The sequence below is a fragment of the Euprymna scolopes genome, chromosome 46, assembly GCF_053919585.1.
Source record: "Euprymna scolopes isolate OS-2025 chromosome 46, ASM5391958v1, whole genome shotgun sequence".
NCBI lineage: Eukaryota > Metazoa > Mollusca > Cephalopoda > Sepiida > Sepiolidae > Euprymna > Euprymna scolopes.
The window spans coordinates 63,601,748-63,628,196 of NC_136527.1; the positions used below are offsets into that span (position 1 = coordinate 63,601,748).

The following is a 26,449-nucleotide window of genomic DNA, read 5'->3' on the forward strand; positions in this document are numbered from 1 at the left end:
AGTCAAAACGCTCGTTCCCAGGATAGGATGAGGCACAATCTCGTAGCCCAATTCATTCAACTTCTGCAGGGTCAGTTGAGCAACATGTGGGTGAGCATTGTCATGGAGGAGAATTGGTTCCTCCATATTGACCAATCTCGAGCAAATTCGCTGGAGCTTCTGGTGCATTTTGTCAATTTGTCGGCACTACTTCTTCATCGTAATTGTTTCGCCCGGATTCAAGAAGCTATGATGGATGGGACTGACTGCAGCCAACCAAACAGTCACCATAACCTTTTTTCTTAGCACAATTTTGGCTTTGGGAAATGTTGTAGAGTTTTTCCGGCATTTAACCACTGTGCCGAATGTTGTCATAGAAGATCCACTCTCTAGGTCTAGGAGGCTTGCATACTGGCCGTCAGTGTCTGGCACAAGGGTAGGTTTGTGAACAATCTGAGTGAGGTCATTAGAAATGGAGAAATCGTGACAGAACTTCCCCTCATCATCGATCTTGTTTGAGTGGGTTAACCATTCCACATTGTGAACATTGAAGTCTCCACATACGTGAATATTAGCTGAAGAATAAGCAATTTTCGCAGATATGCTTTTAAAGATAGTAACTCCGCTGTTTTGGGGGTGATAGAGAGTAAATATAAATGCAGTAGTGTGAGCAAGTGCAACCCGGAAGCACATGTAGGGTAAGTCAGGATCTTCTCTGGAGATGTCCCTACCACATTGAAAGCCATCTTTAATATAGGCACATATTCCATGCCCATGGCGATCTTGGGGGTCAGATTTGAAAGTTAAGTAAGAGTATCCTTTAATTACGAACTCATCTAGGGAAATAGTCTGTCCAATGCCAGTTTCACTTAGAAATAACTGGTCTGGTTTAGTCTCCTGTAATTGGGTTTCAACCTCTGGATGGTTAGAACGTAGATCCCCTGATGTTGGAGAAGGAGACATGGTAGTGGCGGGTCTATGTTGGAAGTTGGAGATCTGGGTTTAATCGTGTATTTTTTCTTGAATTTTTTTTTTTGTAGCACATGATAAGATACCCACTAATATGGCATCGAGAGGCCTCACCAGAAACTACTGCATGTCCAGAATCCATTCAACAAATGGCAATACAGCAGCCCCAGTACTTTGCACCTGCTGATAGGACAGCCTCCTTAGTGGTTAATCCAAGGTTTGGGTCCCTGACTATCAGGCGGATAATGTCATCCCAGATAAAACGTTTACCTCCAGCACCCTTACTAGTGACATGGCTACAAAGATAGACATAGAAACAGAAAATTTCCGACATCTCTGGCGACTGTTCGTACAAAATACTGCAAACCTAGAATACAGCTTTTTTTTCTCCCTTTGTCAGAAAACTCACCCATTAAAAAAATGAGGACTGAGAGACAAATAAGGAGAAGCGAGATGAATCGTTTTTATTGTGCAAAAGACACCTCAAAATGATTTTTTGATCATCCAACTTTTTTGACTTTCCTATTTGCTTTAAATGGCGAATGACTGTTGAGTGGTCAACCTCAAGTTCAACAGCAACTTCTTGTGTGGTTTTGCGAGGATTGGCTTCAAATAGGGCTTTCAAATGTTTGTTATCAACCGCAGTCAGCCGGCTGCAACCATCTTCATTTTCGAGGCTCTCATCACCATTGTGAAATTTTTTGAACTACCGTTGTGCCAAACGCATCATTGATATCACAAGCTGTCTCGGCAGCTTTTTGGCTTAGTTTGAACTGGAATAAGAAAATCGTTTGGATTTGACTTTTGTCCAGGCTGTTGAAAAGCCTGCAAAAAAATGAATGAAGAGATTAAGGATGGTAACGAAGAACATGAGTTGAAAGAGCGAAAAACACGCTTTGAAACGATATATATATATATATATATATATATATATATATATATATATATATATATCAATGAATTAATTCAGAAATCTAATATATAAAAGGCAAAATGGACACTAGCATTTGTGTATGCCAAATGTTTTTTGCGTTGGTTAAATTCTGCGAGAAGTTTCCCATACTTCCCATACTGTAATATCTCGTATTCACAAAGGAACATCCCTTCTTTCCTTTTTTTGATCAAAATTCCCACCGTGCCATCATCTCGAGTGTTTGTTTGGCTTTTTCATATAAAACAAAACTATTTGAATACAAATGACAGAAAGCCCCCGTCAGCTGTTTTAATGCTTTATATAAGTAATTGGTCCTTGGTCAAAGTAGAAGAAACCTTTCATACCGAGACAATTACTATTTATTTGGCTCCTGCTGGAGTGCCCTCTTTAAGAGGGAGTTGGTTTTCCCCCACATTAAAAACGACCTTGTATTTAATTTGCTTTCATGGGGAAGCAAATAAATACTTTACCTGACCCCAGCTAGGTTTAAAAGCATCGTTTATTTTTGTGCATGCGTGGCAACTCATATGATTCTTAAGTTAATTACCAACTCATTGAAATTACATCCTTTGGCCTAATGGTTAGCGAGGAAGACTAAATACCCTATGTTTGCGAGTTCGATCCCACCTATCTCTCTCTATTTTTTTAATTGTTTTTATTTCGTCCTTGTACCAATATCTTCCACCCGGGCAAAAGTTAATTACCAACTAATTGAATTCATTATCCTTTTTTTTTTTCATGTTCCTTTCATCCTTCGTGGGTTCGAACCTGCTTACAACCACTTTTTTTATTGCTCCACACACACCTCATAACACCTGGGCAATCATACAACTTACCTGGGCAATCATAACAACTTACCTGGGCAATCATAACAACTTACCTGGGCAATCATACAACTTACCTTCGGATGGCATCTGAGAGAAAAAGAAATTAAAGATGGCAGCCATGGATTTATAAGGTGTAGTCTCATGAAATATCACGAGATCTCATCTCCATTGCACATGTATGCAAATGGAATGGGGTCAGTTTTCTGATAAAATGTCTGTTGACAGAGGCAGTGGGAGGAGACGTGCTGGAAGTTGAGAGAGAAAATTGTCAGTGACGAATTCTAGCTGGACTTTTGCGTATTGTATTTGGTTTATTTTGTTTTGCTGTTTACCAGCCCATTTAACATCAAGCTATTTTGGCATAATGGGGGACAAATTCGACCTTAAATTAATACTGGAATTCGATGCCTCGACCCCGGTACTTGACTGGGTAGAAAAGGTGGAACTACATTGCCTGCTGTCTAGTGTGAAGAACATTGAACATGTGGTTCCTCTACGTCTGTCCGGAGGGGCTTTCACAGTATATTAACAGCTTAGTCCTGAGAAAAAACAGGATTATAAAAGGATCAAGGCAGCATTATACAAGGCGTTCGCTATCGACCCCGCCACTGCTTCGGAGCAATTTGAGGCAAGAACCTTGCATCCCAGTGAAACTGTCGACATTTATTTGGCTGAGCTGACGAAATTGACGGTGTTGTTTGGTAGGCTGCCTGGGCGGGCCTTGAGATACAAATTTTTGGCATGGCTCCCAACCAGAGCAAAGCAACTCCAGCGGGCTAGCTCAAGCATAGCTTCATTGTCCCTTAACGGCCTGGTAGACCAGGTCAGGACCGTGATGAAGAATACTTATGAGATGGGAGAACCGGTAGTCGTTGCTGCACAGCGCACATTAAATGAGGATAGACTGTCCCAGGGGCCCGTCCTGCGCAGTGAAGTCATGTGTTATAGGTGCAATGACCAGGGCCACATTGCAAAGAACTGCCGGCGGCGACTGACAGCTATTCGCTGCTACTTAGTGATAGCTCAGGCAGTAGGGAGCGCGACTGGAGCGCTAAATATCTATCTAGATAAAAAAGATTTATAGATTTAAGCTACGTTTTAATTTTCGCAATTCTCCTGAAAATGCATCGAAATTCATAAAGATAATTTCCCACAAAAGATGTCAGAAATGACAAAATAATGCTGCAAGCCTACTTGCAAACAAGTTGTTGTTTTTTTAAAACGAAATTACATTTATTAAAATCCATTATTTCTGAGTAACTTTTTTTTTCTAGAAAGATAAAACCCTGAATTTTATCATATAGAAAACAGAATAGTGTAAAACTTTTTCTACTATTTTTAATTAAATTTTAAATGTTACATTTGCACAAAAAGTTAACAATTGACATTTTTTGTCTTGCAAAAAAAAAAAAGGATTGTGACGTGTGAAGAGAAGGCATCACCACTTATCAAGGGCTAGAGACCACTCGAGAATAAGGGTTAAGAGTGTACAGTAGTCAATTGAACAACATATTAATTGTTAGTAATAGAAATTAGGTAAATTTGTTAACTAAGTGGAACAGCTCATAAAGAACTTGTTTACGTTGGACTTGAAGACAACCAGATTGTAGTCAGCTGGAAAACAGGAGAACGGAAGACAGTTCCACAGGTGCTTAGGTTTAGGCACAGATAAAGTGTGGAGGGAATATATATATATATCGTTTATATGTTATAAAGTTCATTCTTCTCTTAATAATCGCTGAAAATTTCGTATTGATCGGATAATTACCTGATTTTTGGTAGATTTTTAAAAAGACGGTCCGTCAAAAAGTACTTACCTGCCCCCCCCCCCCAGTTTTAGCGGTGCCTATTTCAGTCTTATTAGCGACCGAATAGAATTTGATCACATGTGTACACAAGGCTGCCATATTGAATTTACACCTTTGGACTGTGATTTGTCTAATATTTCTCGTCCATCCCTTCGATTGTTTTTAATAATAACACGAATATTGTCAAATCATACGAGTGAACCAACCAGGCGCTGGAAAACGATGACTTTGGTCAGATCCTTCAAATTTTTACACAAGTTGTAGTTGTATTTTTCCATAAGAAATATTGCAGAAGATAGGTACGGAAAAAAGTGATGGAATAAAAATAGTTGTGAAAGTTCCGTCATTTTTTGAAGTTTTTTTTTATTGTATTTAAAAGATTAAAAACTAAAGTTAATTTCAAAAGGGAAAAATAAACATTTGCACAAGTGAAAAAAAAAAAAAAATTATGAAAAATGTTTTTACGGCAAGCTAATCAATTCAGATTTTGAAGTTAAATAAATTATAAAAATCCTTTGAAAGATGAGGATTAGTTTTCTGGGTTCATTTATTGAATTAAATTTAAAAAAAAAACACACCTTGTTTGTACAAAAAATAGATTAATTAGAGATTCTTGCTTTGTTCAACCAAAAGAAAACCTACATCGATTATACGGAAGCCCAAAATTTCAGACAATCAAAAGGCTGTCTGAAAATGACATCAGGTAGTTAAAGGGAGGTAGGGTGCTGTTTTTTTTCCCTCCCAGATATGCATTTGTATATTTCTATCGTGAATGTTTGTCTAATTTTTACCATTTTTTAATTATTTTTCTATGTTCCTGCTTTTAAATTAAAAAAAAAAAAAACAGTATTATTTTTCAAGTTTCTATAAAAATTATGTAATGCCTAAAGTTTCACATTCATGCCAGTAAGGAAAATATTAAAATCGTACATATAAAAATGATGTGAAACCTGTAATTCAAAAAAATACAAAAGTAGAAATATTTTTTGCAATTATAATATTTTTTTTGTGTGTGAAAATATTAAATAAATAATGCTTAATTCAATGATAATATTGGTAGTTCAAAAAATTAATTTTTCTTCAAGATAAATCGAATTCATTAATACGAACTTTAGGGTTTTTTTCCTAATGTTCTGTAAAAATAAAATATAATCCGCTATTATGATCTTCCTAAATAGTCTATTAGACAAGTTGATGCACTATTCAGAGGATTGCAAAGAGCTCCAATCTAAGATGACAACCCCTATAGCTTTCACTTCCAAATCGTTCGCCGAAAAAGAGCAGTGCAGTGTCAATATCGAGCGTGAGCTCTTGACTGTCATATTTGGCTGTGAACACCTTGAATATGACATGATCATCAAGTATCGACCAGGCAGTGAGATGATACGGTTTATATTGTAATATGGAACATCATATGTGCGGGACTACCGGAAGTTCCGGTTTCTGTACCTTAAAAATAAACACGCTGCTCTGGCCCTTCCTCAATCAGGCTTCATCTTCATTCCTTATTACAAATATTACTTCATGGTGGCAAGCTGTAAAACAGAAACACAAAGGGGGATTCCTTACACGTTCAAAAGCCCGGAAAATCTTCATAAGGAAAAGAAACAAGAACAAACCGACACAAAAACTACAACAACGTCAGCCATATTGTCACTCTCGACTGAACGCTTCTCGTGAGTAAAAAAAAAACAAAAAAACTTTTCCTGTATCAAACCAAGCATAACTTTTCATTGCGTCTAATACACGGTGTACTATGAGAAAGCTACGTCCGTGAAAAGGCCAAACAACCTTGACCATGACAACCTGCTGAAACAAGAGTCTTAATAAAATGGCAGCCCATCTACCAGAGATGCAATGGTCTGACCCTGACCTTAGCAAAGCGATATCACCGTTTAAACAAAAAATGACACTGTATTTAGAGGATGAGGACATAACAAACACAGTGAAAGAAACCAGAAAAATCTGCCGTGGCATAAATGATGAAGGTTTAAAACGGCTTAACGCCAGTGGTCTGAGAGAAGAAGAAAAACGGTCACCACAAAAACTATGGAAGTTCTATGAAGCAGAAATTAACACTAATGTGCACTTCCGAATCCACAGGCTACATTTAATGCAGTATAGGCAAAAAACTGATGAAAGTTTAGACGACTTCATCACTAGGGCCTGAACACGTGCGTTAAAGTGCGATTTTTCTGAAGAACTGCATGAGAGGATCATTGAACTAATTATTGCCTCCAAACCATATGACGCCTTCAGGAATGAACTTTATGGCAAACTCAAAGGACACAAGATTGGCGATGCTCTTGCTGAAGACAGACAATCCCTCTCAGCTGGAAATAACCAATAAAGCAAAAAATTCACAGCATACGTTGGGGCAGGAAATGCAAGAACTGTGACACCGGCCACAAGCCACAAGAATGTCCCGCATACCACGACGAATTTTCCACATGTGGGAACAAGGGGCACTGGACCAGATGCTGTAGGTCCTCAAGACAACATAGAGAAAATAGAACTCGTAGCAGAGGCCACAGAAAGCAACCCCACTACAACCGGCGTCATAGTCAGAGAAGAAAACTGGAACGTGGAGGCAAGAAGCAAAATGTTGACAGTATAGATAATGATAGCAACGACTATCACAAACATTTCTATTCGATCATTATGACAAATGCATGGACAGCATAGATAAACAATCCAGGGATGAGGCATATACGACCCTAACTATAAGACCTCCTCACATTCCTAACTCACCACATGCACTCCACTTTAAAATTGACTCCGGGGCATCAGGTAACACTCTCCCAATGAGAACGTTTCAACAAATGTATGGAACAAACAAGGCTGCCCTCAACATCCTACACCACACATAAGACTCACGTCATATGGCGGTGACGCAATCACCTGTGCAAGAACCATTAATATCCCATGCCATTATGAAGATTTTAAATGGATAGATGCCATTTTTTATGTTGTAAATGTTCCAGGACCAGCCATTGTATGTTTGCCTGCAAGCGAACAACTCAACCTCATTACGATAAACATTGATGCTATAAAGGATACAACACCAAGACCACCTCCTACACCGATCCGCGATGCATACCTAGAACAGTTCAACAGAATCGGAAACTTTAGTGGAACTGCAAAATTCTTGCTAAAAAAAAATGCAGAGCCATTCATTGACCCTCCTCGCAAATGCAGATAAAGATGAAGAAATCGAAAGATTAATACAAGAGGATGTGCTAAGGAAGGTAGAAGAACACACAGACTGGTGATCCAGTTTGGCTTTCAGCACAAAAAGGATGGATCTCTCAGGATATGCATTGACCCTTAGAAACTAAACTCTAGTTTGAAGAGATGTCCCTACAAAATACCCACAGGAGAAGAATTGAACCCGAAGTTTGCAAAGGTAAAAGTATTCAGTAAGCTTGATGCCAAAGTGGGATATTGGTCAATTCACCTGGATGAACAATCCCAGATACTGACAACCTGTAGTACACCCTTTGGAAGGGTTTGCTGGAAACGATTGCCATTTGGCCTAAGTATCTCACAAGACATATTCCAGGCAAAAATGGATCAGATCCTTGAAGGTCTAGATGGTGTTGCTAGCATAGCTGACGATGTGGCAGTATATGGAGAGGACGAAGAAGAACATGACAGAAACTTGTTAAACCTAATGAACCGAGCAGCTAAAACTGGTCTTGTTTTTAACAGTAAAAAATGTGCCATCAGAAAACATAGTATTACATTTTTCGGCAACATATACACACCTACCGGCATAAAGTCAGATCCTGCCAAAGTATGTGACATTCAACCGATGCCACAACCGCAAAACAAAGATGAATTACAGCGCTTCTTAGGGATATTAAACTATCTTTCCTAATACATACCAAACTTTGCTGAAAAAGCTCACCCATTGCGCAGCCACCTAAGATCACAAATACCCTGGATATGGAATCCAGACTACCAACGATGCTATAACGACCTAAAAGAAATGATCACTGCCGATGCCCTCTTATCATACTATGACCAAACAAAACCATTATCACTGGTAGTAGATGCATCGCAGAAGGGTTTAGGGGTAGCCCTGACACAGGAAGGCAAACCAATTGCATTTGGTTCCAAAATGCTGACCGAATGCCAATCTAGATACAGTAACATTTAGCATGAAATGCTAGCAATTGTGCATGGTATCCAGCATTACCATATGTACCTATACGCAAGCACATTCACAGTAGTGACCGATCACAAACCGCTCGTCACTATATGGGCAAAGTCATTACACTCAGTTTGCAATGTATGCTTTTAAAGATACAAAGCTACAACTTCAGGGTAGTCTATTGTCCGGGCAAAGATATGATCCTTGCAGACACACTTAGCCGATTGCCCAACCCAGAAAACAACAATGTCGTTGAACTGGATGAAAGAATCGATGGCATAGACACAGAAGTTGATGATGGACATCATACCATCGCAACCATCAATTTGTCAATGGAGAAAAGAACTTTTCTATGCAAAGAAACAAGAGACAGAACACTGAATCTCCTAAAAGAAATTGTATTTCGAGGATGGCCAGAAACTGTTCAAGATCTACCAACCGACATCCGAGTATACTGGTCATTCTGCGATTAACTGATTGTCGAGGCAGGAATACTTTTACTGATTGAAGAAACTATGAGAGATGACATTCTACGTCTACTCCATGAAGCCCATCAAGGCATTGAGAAAACCTGCCGCTTTGCAAAAGAGTGTATCTACTGGCCAAAAATCAACATGAATATCAAAAAAATGTGCCAATCATGTTTGAACACAAGGATGCAAACAAACGTGAACCACTCGAACCACACAACATTCCATCACAACCATAGCAACACATCACATCGGACCTGTTCAAAATAAATGAACAGCAGTACCTCCTTACTGTCGACAGATACTCGAAATACCCAGTGATTGATGAAATGCCTACACCTGTAACGAGCAGAGCAATAGGTTTTTTTCTTACATAGTCCTCACCACTTATCAAGGCCGATAGGCTACTCAAGGATAAGGGTTAAAGAGTGTACAGTAGTCAAAAGGACAATATAGTAATCGATAGTAATGGAAGTTCGGTAAATTTGTTAACTTAAGTGGAACGGCTCATCAGAAACTTGTTCACGTTGGACTTGAAGACAACCATATTATAGACAGCTGGAAAACAGGAAAACGGAAAACAATTCCACAGGCGTGCAGTTCTAAGAAAGAAGCTTTGATCATGGAATCTACGTTTAGGTTTAGGTACAGATAAAGAGTGGGGAAAATTATTGATAATGTTTTCAGCTAGTCTAGTGTTTCTTGTGAAAGTTTGGCGAGGGGGGACCATAGATTGAAGCTCAGTCGAACACTTTCCATGAAAATAACGATAAAGCAGAGACAAACTCGCAACATCTCTTCTGTGAGATAGAGGTTGCAGCGAAGAGAAAAGGACATCTCCCACCAGGTCACGAAGTCTATTTTGAACCCTATCAAGGCAGGAAAAGTCTTTTCTAGCAGCTCCTGCCAATATGTGGCAACAGTACTCCATCCTTGGACGTATCTGGCTCTTATATAGATAGAGAATTGCATCAGCAGTGAGATATCTACTGGATCGATAGAAGGATCCGACCATTTTTCCAGCGGCCTTGGCAACAGATTTGATGTACATATTCCATTTAAAATCAGGAGTAAAGGTCAAGCCCAGAAGCCTGTCAAAACTTGAGGCCTCCCCAAGACGAGAGCCATTCATTTTAATTGATGCCAGATGGGGATCAGAACGTTGATGATGTAAAGATAGAAGCTTGGTTTTAGATGCAGTAAAAGTAACCAGCCATTCCTTTCTCCATTGTACAACGTGATCAAGATCAGAGGAGAGAAAATCGGAGAGAACTTGGTCGTTTACTGTCTTAGATGTGCTACCATAGATGGTAATGTTGTCAACAAAAATGTCTACGAATGATGTAAGGATGTGATTTGAAAGATCATTAATGTAGATCAGGAAAAGAGTTTGGCCCAGGATCGACCCCTGAGGGACTCCAGCATTAATACTGGGAGCTTCTGATTTTTTCCCATCAACTACTACTCTTATGAACCTATTAGAGAGAAATGATTAAATAATTGAGAAGACATTTCCAGCTATACCATAGCTGGAGATCTTGTGAAGTAAACCTTTATGCCATACCCTATCAAAGGCCTTTGATATGTCAAGAGCAATTGTCCTAGAAAGGTTGCCTCTGTCGAGCGATTCGCTAATCCTATGAGATATAACTGTAAGCACATCTGCTGTAGATCTAGCAGAACGGAAACTATATTGTGTGTCACTAAGAAGGTTATTTTTGCTGAGATGGTTGATTACTTCTGTATTTAACACAGATTTCAGCAACTTACTCATGATGCACAGGAGACTTATTGGTCTGTACTGAGAGGGGGATGAACGACCACCTAAATTCTTAAATACAGGACATACTGATGAGATTTTCCAGGGTGATTGGAAGCAATTCTCCTTAAGACAACGTTTACACAGTTTTGTAAGTATGGTTGCTAGTTCTGGTTGAAGTTTTTTGAGTACTATAATAGGAATACCGTCAGGGCCGGTTGCTTTACTGGAATCAAGGTTTTTGATTAGCTTGGCAACATCACATACAGATATTTGTATATCACATAGCGTGTTTTCTGATACAGGAGGAAATATTGGGAGTTGGCGGCCTTGGTCGCAAAGGGTAGAATTAGCTGTAAAGTTCTTGGCAAAGACTTTGGCTTTATCTGGTGCTGACGAGATTAACTCAGGTCCATTGAGCACTTCTGTTCAGGATTCTGTTTGCTATTTGCCAAAACTGGTGGGAACCAAGCCGCTGCTCAGCTACTTTGGACTTGACAGACTGAGCATACAACTCTCTTGCGTTCTTTATTACTTTCTTACAATGGTTGCTAGCAGTCCTGAAAGTGGCTTTAGTTTCCATACATCTATTATGTACGAAGCAGTGGAAAAAGTGATTTCTGTGCGCACTGGCAGCGGCACATTCTGGAGAAAACCATGGCTTGCTGTTAGGTTTTTGCTGGAACTTTTTCTGAGGGTATAAAATGGTCTATACCTACAATTAACCATTCCGTCAGGTCTGATACTATAGACGACATATCCTTTTTAAACATGGAATGCAGAGGAAGATCCGATATAAATGTATAGAATCTATCCCAGTCAGCCTTAGTGTATCGATATATTGTACGATGGAGAGGTACGTCTGAGGACTTATTACATTTCATTTTTATCTTATACGCATCCCTATTTGGGCGACCAGACCAGATCATGATGGACAATGGCCCACAATTCACCGGACAAGCTTTCCAGAACTTTACCACATCATGGGGTATTAAACATATCACCAGCTCACCACACTTTGCTGGAAGCAACGGATTTATTGAGAGACATATACAACATGTCAAAGCGGTCATTAAAAAATGACTTAAAGGCAAAGGGGACATACAGTTAGCACTACTGCAGATCAGAGCAACTCTGATACCACCACCCACTGAACTACTATTCGGACGAGCTATACCCATGACACTACCCAGCCGAGTAGAGCACGGAAAAAAAGAACACCGACAACAATTAATGGAAGTGTCAAAAGAAATGAAAAGAAACTGTGACAGTAGTATGCAATCTGTAGACCTACCACCACTATAGCTAGCACAACATGCGACCATAATAAACAAGACCGACAGGGTGCGGTACCCTGGGACCATAGTCCGGACGGATGATGACAACCCAAGGAGCTTCATTGTACAAACTCCAAATGGGACAAAACTCCACTGCAACAGAGCCCACCTCTGTGCTATACTAATACTGACCACAAAGAAGAAATTCCACTTTTCTATCGGGACAAACATGAGCATATTGTGTCTCCGATCAACTCCAATATATCATGTTATCTTATACCCTGGAGAACTACTATTTAATCATACACTGGTCAGCAATCTTCCTACAAAATGTATCAAGCAAAATATATCAAACAAAATGTATCAAAAAAATGTATCAAGCAAAATGTATCAAATAAAATGTCCAAAAAGAGGAAATTCAGGGTCGCATACAGCAGAGACAGTTATCAGAGAAAAAACAACATGATTTCCTAGATATGACACTAATAAAAGACATGACACTAATAAAAATATGACACTAATAAAGATGTCACTAATAAAGATGTGACACTAATAAAGATGTAACACTAATAAAAGATGTGACACTAATAAAGACATGACAGTAATAAAAGATATGACACTAATAAAAGATATGACACTAAAGATGTGACACTAATAAAAGATATGACATTAATAAAGATGTGACACTAATAAAAGATATGACACTAATAAAAGCAGAAATTTCGACCTCATAACCAATAAAAGCAGTCAAAGTTGTAAATCAAAATTGATCCTTTGTAATTTTTTATTCTCAAAACGAAAAATTCTGATAAAACCTTATTTATTTTATTCTCCATAAAACTGATAAATTTTCCGGTACTACTATAGTTTATCGCCGAAAATGGAGACGCCTTTTTTTCGGGCACCTGCTGTCAAAATCAGAGGGAGAAATCCGTATTTTAAATTATGATCGAATCATGAAATAAATAACAAAATTAAACTAGCTAATTATTACTTCCGGAAAGAACAAATTACTAGGTACTCCAGCGTAGTATAAACACCATGAACCTCCCCATGTTAAGAACGGCTTTCAGAATAAACACCCCCGAACCTCAAAGTTCTTGCTGGAAGATATATATACTCCAACTTTTTTTGGGGGGAGGGCAGCCAAATTTTCGGCCAAAAACGATTAAAAAGCTTGTCCTATGTCTGAGTACACTTTAGACCAAAAATTGATTGAGTAATTTCGTAGAAATCGCAGAGGTCATTTTTTTATTTGACCCCTTAAAATTTATTGCTTTAGGCTCAAATCAAATTTAAAAAGTCTGATTCATGTCCCAGTCACCTACATCTAAAATTTCAAGTGTTTAGACCTAAAATTGGCGAGGAGTTTGGTAGAGTTTTCAAATGTCAAATCGTTGAACTTTGACACTTGACAGCTAAATTTCTAGCCGAAAACTGATTAAAAAGATTTTTCCCAATTCTCAATACTCCTTATGTCAAATTTCGAGTCTGTAGACTGAAAATTGACAGAGTAGTCTGGTAGAGAAATGTACACATACACACACACACACACACACACACACACAGATTATTTCACTTTTATATATAGATTTACATTTGACAGTTCTGTCAAATGTAAATCTATATATAAAAGTGAAATTATCTGTGTGTGTCTGTATGTGTACATTTCTCTACCAGACTACTCTGTCGGCTTTGCTCGGGCTCTATGTACTGTTCATAACTTTATGTTAATATGCATATATTAAAAAGTGTGAATATGTACGGTAATGCCTTTCTATATAAAAGGCTTCCTTAACTTCCATAGAGGAAAGTTGATGGAGACCGTAGACGTCAGATTTTTTAAAACTTTGACCCTAATTTTGACCCCTTAACATTTATTGTTTTGGGCTCAAATTAAATTAAAATGTTTGACCCATGTCCAAGTAACCTACATGTAAAATTTCAAGTGTTTAGACCCAAAATTGGCGGAGGAGTTTGGTAGAATCTGCAAAGGTCAACTCTTTCTACCTTGACCTCTTCTCAGAAAAACACTTGCCTAAAAACTGATTAAAACTGATTACTCCATCTTTATGTATAATTTCAAATGTTAAGGCCCAAAATTGGCAGAATATTTTGCTAGAGACCGCAAAGATAACATCTTTTGAACATTGACCCCTTGGAAGCCAAATTTTTGGTCAAAAACCAATTAAAAAGCTTGCCCTCTGTCTAAATACCTTTTATGTAAAATTTCAAATGTTTAGACTAAAAATTAGAGACCGCAGAGATCCAAAAAAATTTTTTTAAACTTTGACCCTAATTTTGACCCCTTAACATTTACTGTTTTGGGCTCAAATCAAATTATAAAGATTAGATCCATGTCCAAGTAACCTATATTTAAAATTTCAAGTGTTTATACCAAAAATTGGCGGGGGAGTTTGGTAGAGTTATCAAAGGTCAAATCGTTTAACTTTGGTCCCTTAACAGCAAAATTCCTGGCCAAAACCCGATTAAAAAAGATTTTCCCAAATCTCAATACCCTGTATGTCAAATTTCGTGTCTGTAGACCGAAAATTGACAGCATTATTTGGCAGGGAAATGTACACAGACATGCATGCAGACATTTTCACTTTTATATAGATTGAATTTTTCAAGGTTTGTGGAAAAATGTGGAAAATTCGGTCTTAAAATTTATTATGAATAAACAAACAATCTTACTGTTAATAATTTTAAAAGATTTTTTAATCGCTGCTGCTGTATTTGAATAGGAAATAATTTAAAAAATATATTTAGAAATCGAACGTGAATAATTTTTTCTACGGAAGGCCAATGAGTCAGTAATGTATGCTGAGAAAAATTGTAGCGTTACTCGTTTTTTGCCAGAACAAAAATATAATTTCTAAACCAAGTAACTGAAACAATTATGATTTAAGATTTAATTAAATTTGTGAATGGATAGGTGTGTCAGAAGTTTTGGGGAATTTTTGACACCCTTAACACAAAACTGCGAATAAAATATACAAAACTCGTAATTTATCTTTTTAAAGGTGGGTTATTTATTTTCTTTATGGAATATTCTTCCAAAATAAACTATTAAAGTTTTTTGAAAAATAATAGAAATATTTTTTATTTTTATTTTTACAAAAACAGTGTTTACAAAGTACCTGCGCGCGCTCATGCAGACATTTTTTCTACGTAATAAAATGAATTGAATTTTACGAGTTAAATTTTTTTCAATTTTTTCACTTTAAAAATCTATGAAAATTTTTCTATTGGTTCAATTTTTACAATATTTGCAGGTTTAATGTGAAATTTTATGCTCTTTCCAATAAACCGAATATAATATTCTAGACAAACTTTTAATTTACTCCCCCCATTTTGAAATGTCTATTAAAATGAAAATAATTAATTTTCTCACCTCAGATTTATATATCACAATTTGAAGATAAAAGATCGATAAATAAAATAATCTAATTTAAAACAAACAACAAAAAAAGAAGTTTTGTGCAAATTTACCTGTAAAGTCCAAAGTTTAAAACCTTTTTTTTTTTTTAACTACGTTGATTTTTTTTTAAAGTGAAACCTCACATTTTAAAAGTTTTTTCCTGAAAAGATTGATTACCTACAACAATTTTTTTTTTTGCTTCATTCAATGTTTTTTTGAGATTTAAAAAAAATCACTCCATAAAGAAGAAATAAAATATATTAAATCAAAAACTCATATATTTCTTTAAGAGAATAAAAAAAAAAATGGAAAATTGGTCGAGTGGAATTTTTTTAAACAACAAAATAAGTGAAATGTGATCATTTTTCAAATACGATGGCCCATATTGACTAACTTTTGTTTACAACCAGAAATAGAAAAAGAGATTAATTCTGGCATTTACAGGCCACCAAAGTTTTCAACGCGTAGAAAGGGAGGCAGTTGTCTCCTTTTTATTCCAGTTGTGAACATCTGATATTGCGGTATTTTTTACTTCTTGCTTAAAAAAGTATTTTATTTAAAAAGGACATGGAATATAAAATATAAATAAGGATAAATTCTTAACAATGAAGAATAGAAGTACCCATTGAATAGTACTTTTTATAGGTAAGTGATTTTTTGGAATTTATATATATTTATTATATTTGAAGTAAGTTAAAATTCGTTGATTTTCTTGAAATCTTTTAAAAACAAAACAATTTGCAATAACACATATTGCATATTTTGCTATTAAATTTGTTATTATTTTAAAATTTGGTCTTAGCTCATTTTATTGAAAAAAAAGGGTTTAAATTACATTTTCAAGTAGTTATAAGCTTCGAAAGATAGTAAGTCTAATTATTCAATTTTTTATCACGCATTTTTAATGGCGATTTCTGACACTGCTAGTACATGGCCGGGTTTTACAATTTACAATTAAATTAAATTAAAAAATGTGACTTTTAGCTTATGTCCATACGAGATTTTGGGCGCTTTTATTTTATACAAGGTCATTGATCGGGGGGGGGGGGAGACAACTCTATTTTAATAAGAAATTCGTTCATTTTTTCAGCGTCCTAAATTATAATTAGGACGCTAAAACTAAGGATATTTTTTAATCAAAACATTTAAAAAAGAAAGCTTTGACGGTTTTTTAAAATGTAACAAAGTTAATAACTTTAATAATACAAAACGTAGTTTTTATGCAACTTTTAAGAGAATCGTTTTGTTTTCATATCATAATTTATTATGATATGATTTAATATAATTTATTATTTATGGTATTCTCATTAAATGAAAACATTTAAAAAAGGAAGTTGCGGCAACTTTTTCTACATTTTTTCGACTCCTTTTTGTTTCAATTAAACAGGAAAGTATAATTGTTTTCTGCAAAACGTTTTAGTAAAACAAGACTGAAAATATTAAAAAAAAAAAGCTGCCGTGGATTTTTTTTTTTATTGAACAATCTTATAATATTTATAGCAACAACATTTAGTTTTTACATAAAACTGCAATTCCCCTTTGCCTTCAAGACCCAAATCAGTAGGGTCGGGGATCATAGGTCATTGGGTGCTTTGTGCAATCCGGCTTGAAATCCGACATAGTTAACCAGGTCATTTTAACATAGACTTGTTACTTTGGGATTTGAAATGATTTTCATTGGTTAAGATGATTTCACACTTGTGGGAATTGAAACCCCCATGCTAATTCGATTGTTGCCTTTTAACTCTGATAACCGGAGAGCGACACAGGTACTTCCTGTTTCTTATATCTCTCACCCTCCTTTCCACTGAACTCTCGACCAGTCAACATGTAACCAAGAACCGCTCCAATTGGAATGTCCACTCAACCAGCGCTCCTGACTAACCCGTCAGCCTCTCATCAACCAAAAGTAATGTTACTCCTTTTTCCATGAACTCTTATTCTTAACAAACTCTTATTCTTACTATCTATATCTTCATTATTTCTCATGTCTATTCATGTAAATAAATCTGTATTCTTTCACTAATACATATCAGTATGTTTTTGTCATCATTATGCCACCTTTTGCTTCTTAATCACTTACCATTTAATTCATTTAACTACACATGAGGGCGGGATCGTCTATAACATGAGCAGACCATCCCGCCCCCTTCTAGAAAGTGGTAGACCTTGACATAATTTTTTCAAGAATGGTGACCTAGCAAACAAATGTAGAACAATCTACATTAAAAAAAAAATTAGACGTTCTCACTGTCGCAAATGAAACAATATGCCGATATCTTTAAATAATCAGCGAAATAGCCACAAAAAAGAAAAACAAACAAAAGAAAACGCAATTTCAAAAAAAGGAGAAAAACACTTTTTCGTCACATTTTCAACCTTCACCGTCCAAGACACGTGCATCAATTATCCACCATCTTTATTTTGCAACTAAAATGAAAACAAACTGCCCTCAAAAGAAAATAAACTTTTTCCGTTACGGCCTAAATAATAATAAAAAAAAATGATCAAAAAGTTTTATCTATATGCACATGTAAAAAAATATTCACGCATATGTAAAGAAATATATCTATACTCACGCACCTGTAAAAAATATATCTATATTTACGCACATGTAAAAAAATATATCTATATTTACGCACATGTAAAAAAATATATCTATATTTACGCACATGTAAAAAAATCTATCTATATTTACGCACATGTAAAAAATCTATCTATATTCACACACATGTAAAAATTAGATCTATATTCACACACATGTAAAAATTAGATCTATATTCACACACATGTAAAAAAATCTATCTATATTCAAACACATGTAAAAAAATCTATCTATATTCACACACATGTAAAAAATCTATCTATATTCACGCACATGTAAAAAGTTTATCTATATTCACACACATGTAAAAAATCTATCTATATTCACACACATGTAACAATCTACCTATATTCACACACATGTAAAAAATAGATCTATATTCACGCACATGTAAAAATTAGATCTATATTCACGCACATGTAAAAAATCTATCTATATTCACACACATGTAAAAAAATCTATCTATATTCACACACAGGTAAAAAATCTATCTATATTCACGCACATGTAAAAAAATCTATCTATATTCACACACATGTAAAAAATCTATCTATATTCACACACATGTAAAAAATTTATCTATATTCACACACATGTAAAAAATCTATCTATATTCACACACATGTAAAAAAATCTATCTATATTCACACACATGTAAAAAAATCTATCTATATTCACACACATGTAAAAAAATCTATCTATATTCACACACATGTAAAAAAATCTATCTATATTCACACACATGTAAAAAATCTATCTATATTCACACACATGTAAAAAATTTATCTATATTCACACACATGTAAAAAATCTATCTATATTCACACACATGTAAAAAAATCTATCTATATTCACACACATGTAAAAAATTTATCTATATTCACACACATGTAAAAAATCTATCTATATTCACAAACATGTAAAAAAATCTATCTATATTCACACACATGTAAAAAAATCTATCTATATTCACACACATGTAAAAAAATCTATCTATATTCACACACATGTAAAAAAATCTATCTATATTCACACACATGTAAAAAAATCTATATTCACACACATGTAAAAAAATCTATATTCACACACATGTAAAAAAATTTATCTATATTCACACACATGTAAAAAAATCTATCTATATTCACACACATGTAAAAAAATCTATCTATATTCACACACATGTAAAAAAATCTATCTATATTCACACACATGTAAAAAAATCTATCTATATTCACACACATGTAAAAAAATCTATCTATATTCACGCACATGTAAAAAATTTATCTATATTCACAAACATGTAAAAATAGATCTATATTCACACACATGTAAAAAAATCTATCTATATTCACAAACATGTAAAAATCTATCTATATTCACAAACATGTAAAAATCTATCTATATTCACACATATGTAAAAATAGATCTATATTCACACATATGTAAAAATATATCTATATTCACACATATGTAAAATATATCTATATTCACACATATGTAAACAAATATATCTATATTTACGCACATGTAAAAAATAGATCTTTATTCACACATATGTAAACAAATATATCTATATTTACGCACATGTAAAAAATAGATCTTTATTCACACATATGTAAACAAATATATCTATATTTACGCACATGTAAAAAATAGATCTATATTCACACACATGTAAAAAATCTATCTATATTCACACACATGTAAAAAATAGATCTATATTCACACATATGTAAACAAATATATCTATATTCACACACATGTAAAAAATCTATTTATATTGACACACATGTAAAAAATTTATATTCACACACATGTAAAAAATCTATCTATATTCACACATATGTAAAAAATATATCTATATTCAGACACATGTAAAAAATCTATCTATATTCAAACACATGTAAAAAATCTATCTATATTTACGCACATGTAAAAAATAGATCTATATTCACACACATGTAAAAAATCTATCTATATTCACGCACATGTAAAAAATATACCTATATTCACGCACATGTAAAAAATAGACATGTTATTCTCTTCTTCACATTTTTTTACGAAGTGTATCCTTGAACAACGATGTCCATTAAAAGCTTTGATTATACCAATAGACTACTAACTTCACAAACATTTTGATTTTTCTCGCAAATGAAGCAGTGAAGAACTTCGCCATTACAATCATACCAGGAAAATAATTTGAATTGCATGGCAAATATAACGTGCGCTCCAAAATATTTTATTCGTTTTTTTTCTCGTCATTTAACTCAAACTTTCTTTCTTCTGTTCCTCGTCATAACCGGAGCTAAATATGACCTCGCGAACCTGAAAGGTTAATTTTTCATGTTGCATTTCTTCTTATAAACTAGTTTGTTCAGCTAAACTATTTTCCAAGGACCAGTTCTTGTTTACCTCAGTCGGGATAAACTTCGCACGAACAAGACATTATTACGCATGTGTGACCAGCCACTAGCACCTTCAGACGTTGCACCCCAACTTGAGCGACATATGTCCACCGCTACAATGAAGAGAATCCTAACAAATTAAAATAGCATTTACAACGTGCTTAGAATTTATTTACAAATTTACAAATAAAATGATAAAGTCGCAAGCATCATCACACATAGCTACGAATCACAACTTTAAACTTTCTTCACTATATCTAAATATTTTTTTGCCATGTCCGAATATAAAAAAAACCATTTCAGCTTTGAACTTAATCATGGAGAACGTGTGTCAACAAGCCCACCGAAAAACTCAAATAGCAATTCTCACGCTATTTCAACTCCAGTTTTCAGCACAATTATGGAAAGGAAAAAGCGACAACAAGCCTCTCCAGCAACATTTTACAGCACAAAAGCCTCTCCAGCAACATGTTACGGCACAAAAGCCTCTCCAGCAACATGTTACGGCACAAAAGCCTCTCCAGCAACATGTTACAGCACAACAAGCCTCTCCAGCAACACCTTACGAGATATCAACCTTTTCTAGCAACAACAAGATGTTCACTAAATACTGTACACTTCTGGATCTCACAACGACTCACCTCACTGAAGTTCCCCAGCCAACATGAGTAAACTGCATCACACACACTAAGACACTCATTCCTGGGTGTTCAGATCCGTACCAACCTACTGGTTATGCCGATCAACGTCAACACAGTTCTCAATGGACCGACTAATTTCCTCGCAGATCCACTTGTGACCATTCAACCCACCATGCTGACCCTTGCACACACTTCAGAGACTCCGCGGCAATACAGTCTACGACATCAACACTCAAATTCACAATGTCATCCTGTGACCACAGTTATACAAGTTTTGAACACTTTTTGCCTGATATCGTCACACGTCGCAACTCCTTCTTTCTACCTTGATACTTACTAAATAAAAATTCTTTCTCGTTCTCTATACAGTGGACATGCATACATATATATCCATGTTTTTTTTCTCCAATTATCTTTTCTTTTCTCTAGCTTCCAGCTAACTAGGAAGGGCTAACTATTGTGGGAATTGAAATCCCCATGCTAATTCGATTGTTGCCCTTTTAACTCTGATAATCGGAGAGCAACACAGCCACATCACTTCCGGTTTCTTATATCTCTCTCCCTCTTTTCCGCTGAACTTTCGATCAGTCAACATGTAACCAAGAACCGCTCCGGTTGGAATGGCCACCCAACCAGCTCTCCTGACTAACCCGTCAGCCTCGCATCAATCACAAGTAACGTTACTCATTTCTCAACGAACTCGTATTTCTTACTATCTATATCCTTATTATTTCTCATGAAAATTTATGTAAATAACTCTGCATTCTTTCACTAATATATATCGGTATGTTTTCGTCATCATTATGCGACCTTTTGCTTTGCAATCACTTACCATTCAATTCATTTAACTACACATGAGGACGCGATCATCTATAACATAACCCTAACCATCTTGTCCCTTCTACACACCTCTCTGTGAAAAATAACTTAAATTTTTGTGGCTTTTAGCTATTTCATTGGAATTTAATATTTAAATGCTTTCACAGCTATTTCACGAACCATTTTCCGGATACAAAACAAAATGTCAAATTTAAGCAGTGCTCATGTAACTCAAAAATATATAGTGGACCATGTGTTCACGCCAAAAGAAATTGAAGATGTTAACTGGAATTTTACTTTAATTTTATCAAAACTAATGGAAAATGATGCCCACTTTGCAGCTTCACTGGGCTTAACAGACAACTTGAACACATGTGAGGCATGTGAAATGCACATATCTTTAGTAAAACGCAAACGAATAGATGGTTGCCACTGGAGATACAGGCAATGTCTGTCAACAATTACCATATGCAAAAGAAGTAATTCAAAAATATGGCAAATAATAGTGTTGTTGTATTCATGGAACGTGTACACGAAACAATGCACAATTAGAGAGGAAATTGGTGTATCGTCACGCACTATTGTAGATTGGATGAACTTCATAAGGGAAATTTGTGAGCAATATCTGTAAGACAATCCAATATTACTTGGTAGGTTGCATGGAGATGGTATCGCCAAGGAACTGGAGATAGATGATTTTTTTTTCTTCAAGAGGAAATATAATAGTAGGGGTAGGCTATAGAAACAAAATTTTTCAAATAAATGACAAAAGTGGCTTATTACCTTCATTTATATGTAAATAGATGGGAACAAGTGATTTTGTTCAAAACGGCTCAAAATTGGAGGGTCGCTGGCCCCAAATGTGATTTGACCGCGTCGACGCATGAAAATGGCCCAAATTTCGCCCCCGAACACACTTAATCATTTATTGAAAGCCACAGGGTGCATTTTTTGACTATAAATGCATTTGTATCATTAAATCTAACATTCCCATTGGCTATCCCACAAGTATAGGGTTTTTTAGGGTATCTCAGAGTCCAAAATGGGTCAAAATTACCCCAAAATTAGCCAAAAATGGTCGGAAATCACGGATTTTCCAAAATGCACCTCCCATGGGCCCAAAGACACCTCTACATGGCAGAAACTGTTGGGAAATGCTTGAAGCAGGCACTCTCCTAACTTTTGCACTGTTAATGAGGGGTATAAGGACCTTTAAAAGGGGCTAAATATGGCCGATTTAGCCAAAGAGAGTCAAAAAGTCCCTAAGAATCAACATAGGTTGTCAAAAAGGGGCTTAATTTGAGTTATAGATGGAAAATTACCAAATAAGGAAATGTTTTCTTTCTGTAACAATGAAATGGCATCTTTAAATAGACACGATAACATTGCATTACATTAATTGTGAATTTGATTGAACTTTGCTTTCTTTTTCAGTTAGTAAAATGCAATGAACATGGCTGGTATAGCAGGGCAGATTGACGGAGATTATAATTACGACGATTGGACTTGTCTTCTGCTTGATTCTCTTCCAACTGAGGCTGAATGTGTTCAAGCTGTGCAACATCATGCTGCCAAATATGGTACCACGACACAGAAAAATCATATTCACCAGTTCTCCTTGCGATTACTACAATTATGGTAGAAAGCCTTTGGAAGTGATGTTCGTTATGTTACAATACCTGGGATAAAACATAAACTTGATCGATCGCTAAAAATTTACGACAAAGATGTCTACAAAGCAAAGGGTTCCAGACGTGTGAATATGATTAAATGGAAACGAGAGCACCATGTCCTTCTCAATATACTTTCAAAAGATGTGAATCCTGATGGATTTGATGTACATGAACGAAGATTCTTTGTCGATCAAAAGTCTCTCTCTCGCAAATGGCTCATTGACACTTTCCACGTCGATATGGAACATGAACGGTTTCTGGCAGAGCAAGAACTGCACAATCGTTTGGATTTGGACGATGATCAATTTGAAGTGGAGGATATATGCTAGAGAATAATGATGTGATTGACGAGCTCTTTAATGCATTATATTGATATTTTACTGTTGAATGATTTTAAAGTAATGTGAAGTGAAGCTGTGTCTTGAAATAACAAAATAATTCCTTTGCTAATTACTCATACCTTTTATCAAGTTATTCAATATATTGGTTACAAATCGAGAAATAGCGAATCGAGGGCCATTTTCATCAATTTTGGGGTAACTATGAGAACAATATGAATTCAGACTCTTCTTGGACAGCATTTTATTGACATTCAATGTTCAATTTACAATTAATTACTTTCTGAGAAGTTGGTGTAGTAAAGTTACGATGTTTCTAAAAAGTATCATTGATGAATGAACTAATGATTCATATGTTATGTACCGTAAAGCGTAATTTTGTCATTTTTGGATTGTTTTGACCTTTTTTACATCCCCCAAAGATCTCTAAATACCCTAAATACAAATGGATAAGATAACAGGGTGGTTATTTCAGTCTTCCAACTGTAAAAAGCCATACAGGAGTGTTTATAGGAGCCCGATGAGATATAATACCTGCATTTTGGGGATTATCCGTGATTTTCGTTTATTTTTGGCTAATTTTTGGGTAAATTTGACCCATTTTGGACCCTTAAGATACCTTGAAAAGCCCTATATAGGTGGGATAGCCAGTGAGAATGTTAGATTTAATGATATAGAGCCATTTATGGTCAAAAATTGCACCCTGTGTGGCTTGGGAGGTGCATTTTGGAAAATCCGTGATTTCCGACCATTTTTGGCTAATTTTGGGGTAATTTTGACACATTTTGGACTCTGAGATACCCTAAAAAGCCCTATACTTGTGGGATAGCCAATGGGAATGTTAGATTTAATGATACAAATGCATTTATAGTCAAAAAATGCACCCTGTGGCTTTCAATAAATGATTAAGTGTGTTCGGGGGCAAAATTTGGGCCATTTTCACGCGTTGACACGGTCAAATCACGTTTGGGGCCAGCGACCCTCCAATTTTGAGCCGTTTTGAACAAAATCACTTGTTCCCATCTATTTACATATAAATGAAGGTAATAAGCCACTTTTGTCATTTATTTGAAAAATTTTGTTTCTATAGCCTACCCCTAATAATAGAGGAAGAATTAGAGACGACATTTAGGGGTTCGGAGCATTGGAGAGAAGACAACACAAATGCAACATAACGGCGGTAGAAAGAAGGGACCGTGAGACGTTATTCCTAATAATTCGTTGCTCGATATTGCCGCGAACAAGAAGAATCCCCGATGGCTGGACAGCATACAACGGATTATAAAGTATGAAAATGGAATTTATCAGTACGCCACAGTTGTCCACGAGGACAACTTTGTCAATCCTAATCATGACACTGTATATGTTCAAACTATCGAAGGTTAGTTTTCTTTTAAAACATTTACAAATAATTAAAATAAAATTTATGTTTCAGTATTAAATTTTCAACTACATTTTAAATGTATTAACAATTTTCATATTTTTCAGGGTTTTGGTCTCCTGCAAAGAGACACGTTGGGTACAACTGAACAGCGGAAATCTTCCATCTCCACCGAATGGAGTTTTTGTGGTGGAAACGAGAAACTATTCCCAAGAATATTTGTATCAGTGAGCAATATCGTGTTTAAATTATTCATGTCAAAAATATTTCATATGAAATAAATCGCTATTTTGTTTAATAAAAATTACAATTCCTCTACAACTATGGGTACATTACTACATTTTCATATTTTATAACGTCAAAAACTAAATGTTGGTGTGTTTAATATTATAAGCTTTGTTGCAGTAAAAAAAAAAAGTCGCTACAGTTTTAAAAAACAGTTTCATCCGTGTTTTATTAAAAAGTTTGTTTGCTAAAATCACAATTTACCCTACAACTATCTCCATTTTCGCAAAAAAAATCTTATCATAATATTTATTCGTTAATTTAAAAAAGTAGTAAAATAATAAAAAAAATCTTATCATAATATTTATTCGTTAATTTAAAAAAGTAGTAAAATAAAAAAAAATCTTATCATAATATTTATTCGTTAATTTAAAAAAGTAGGAAAATAAAAAAAATCTTATCATAATATTTTTTGTTAATTTCAAAAAGTAGGAAAATAAAAACAAAAATCTTATCATAATATTTATTCGTTAATTTAAAAAAGTAGTAAAATAAAAAAAAATCTTATCATAATATTTATTCGTTAATTTAAAAAAGTAGTAAAATAATAAAAAAAATCTTATCATAATATTTACTCGTTAATTTAAAAAAGTAGTAAAATAATAAAAAAAATCTTATCATAATATTTTTTCGTTAATTTAAAAAAGTAGTAAAATAAAAAAAATCTTATCATAATATTTATTCGTTAATTTAAAAAAG

General features: G+C 35.0%; 1 long non-coding RNA gene across 1 annotated transcript in view; it reads left to right on the forward strand.

The window, feature by feature from the left end:
- LOC145271110 (uncharacterized) overlaps positions 1-26,087 on the forward strand; it is a 50,748-nt gene extending 24,661 nt beyond the window's left edge. Inside the window, exon 3 of the long non-coding RNA XR_013865696.1 lies at positions 25,573-26,087. This is a non-coding gene — a long non-coding RNA (uncharacterized LOC145271110). The remainder of the gene's footprint in view (positions 1-25,572) is intronic.
- Positions 26,088-26,449: the final 362 nt, after the last annotated feature.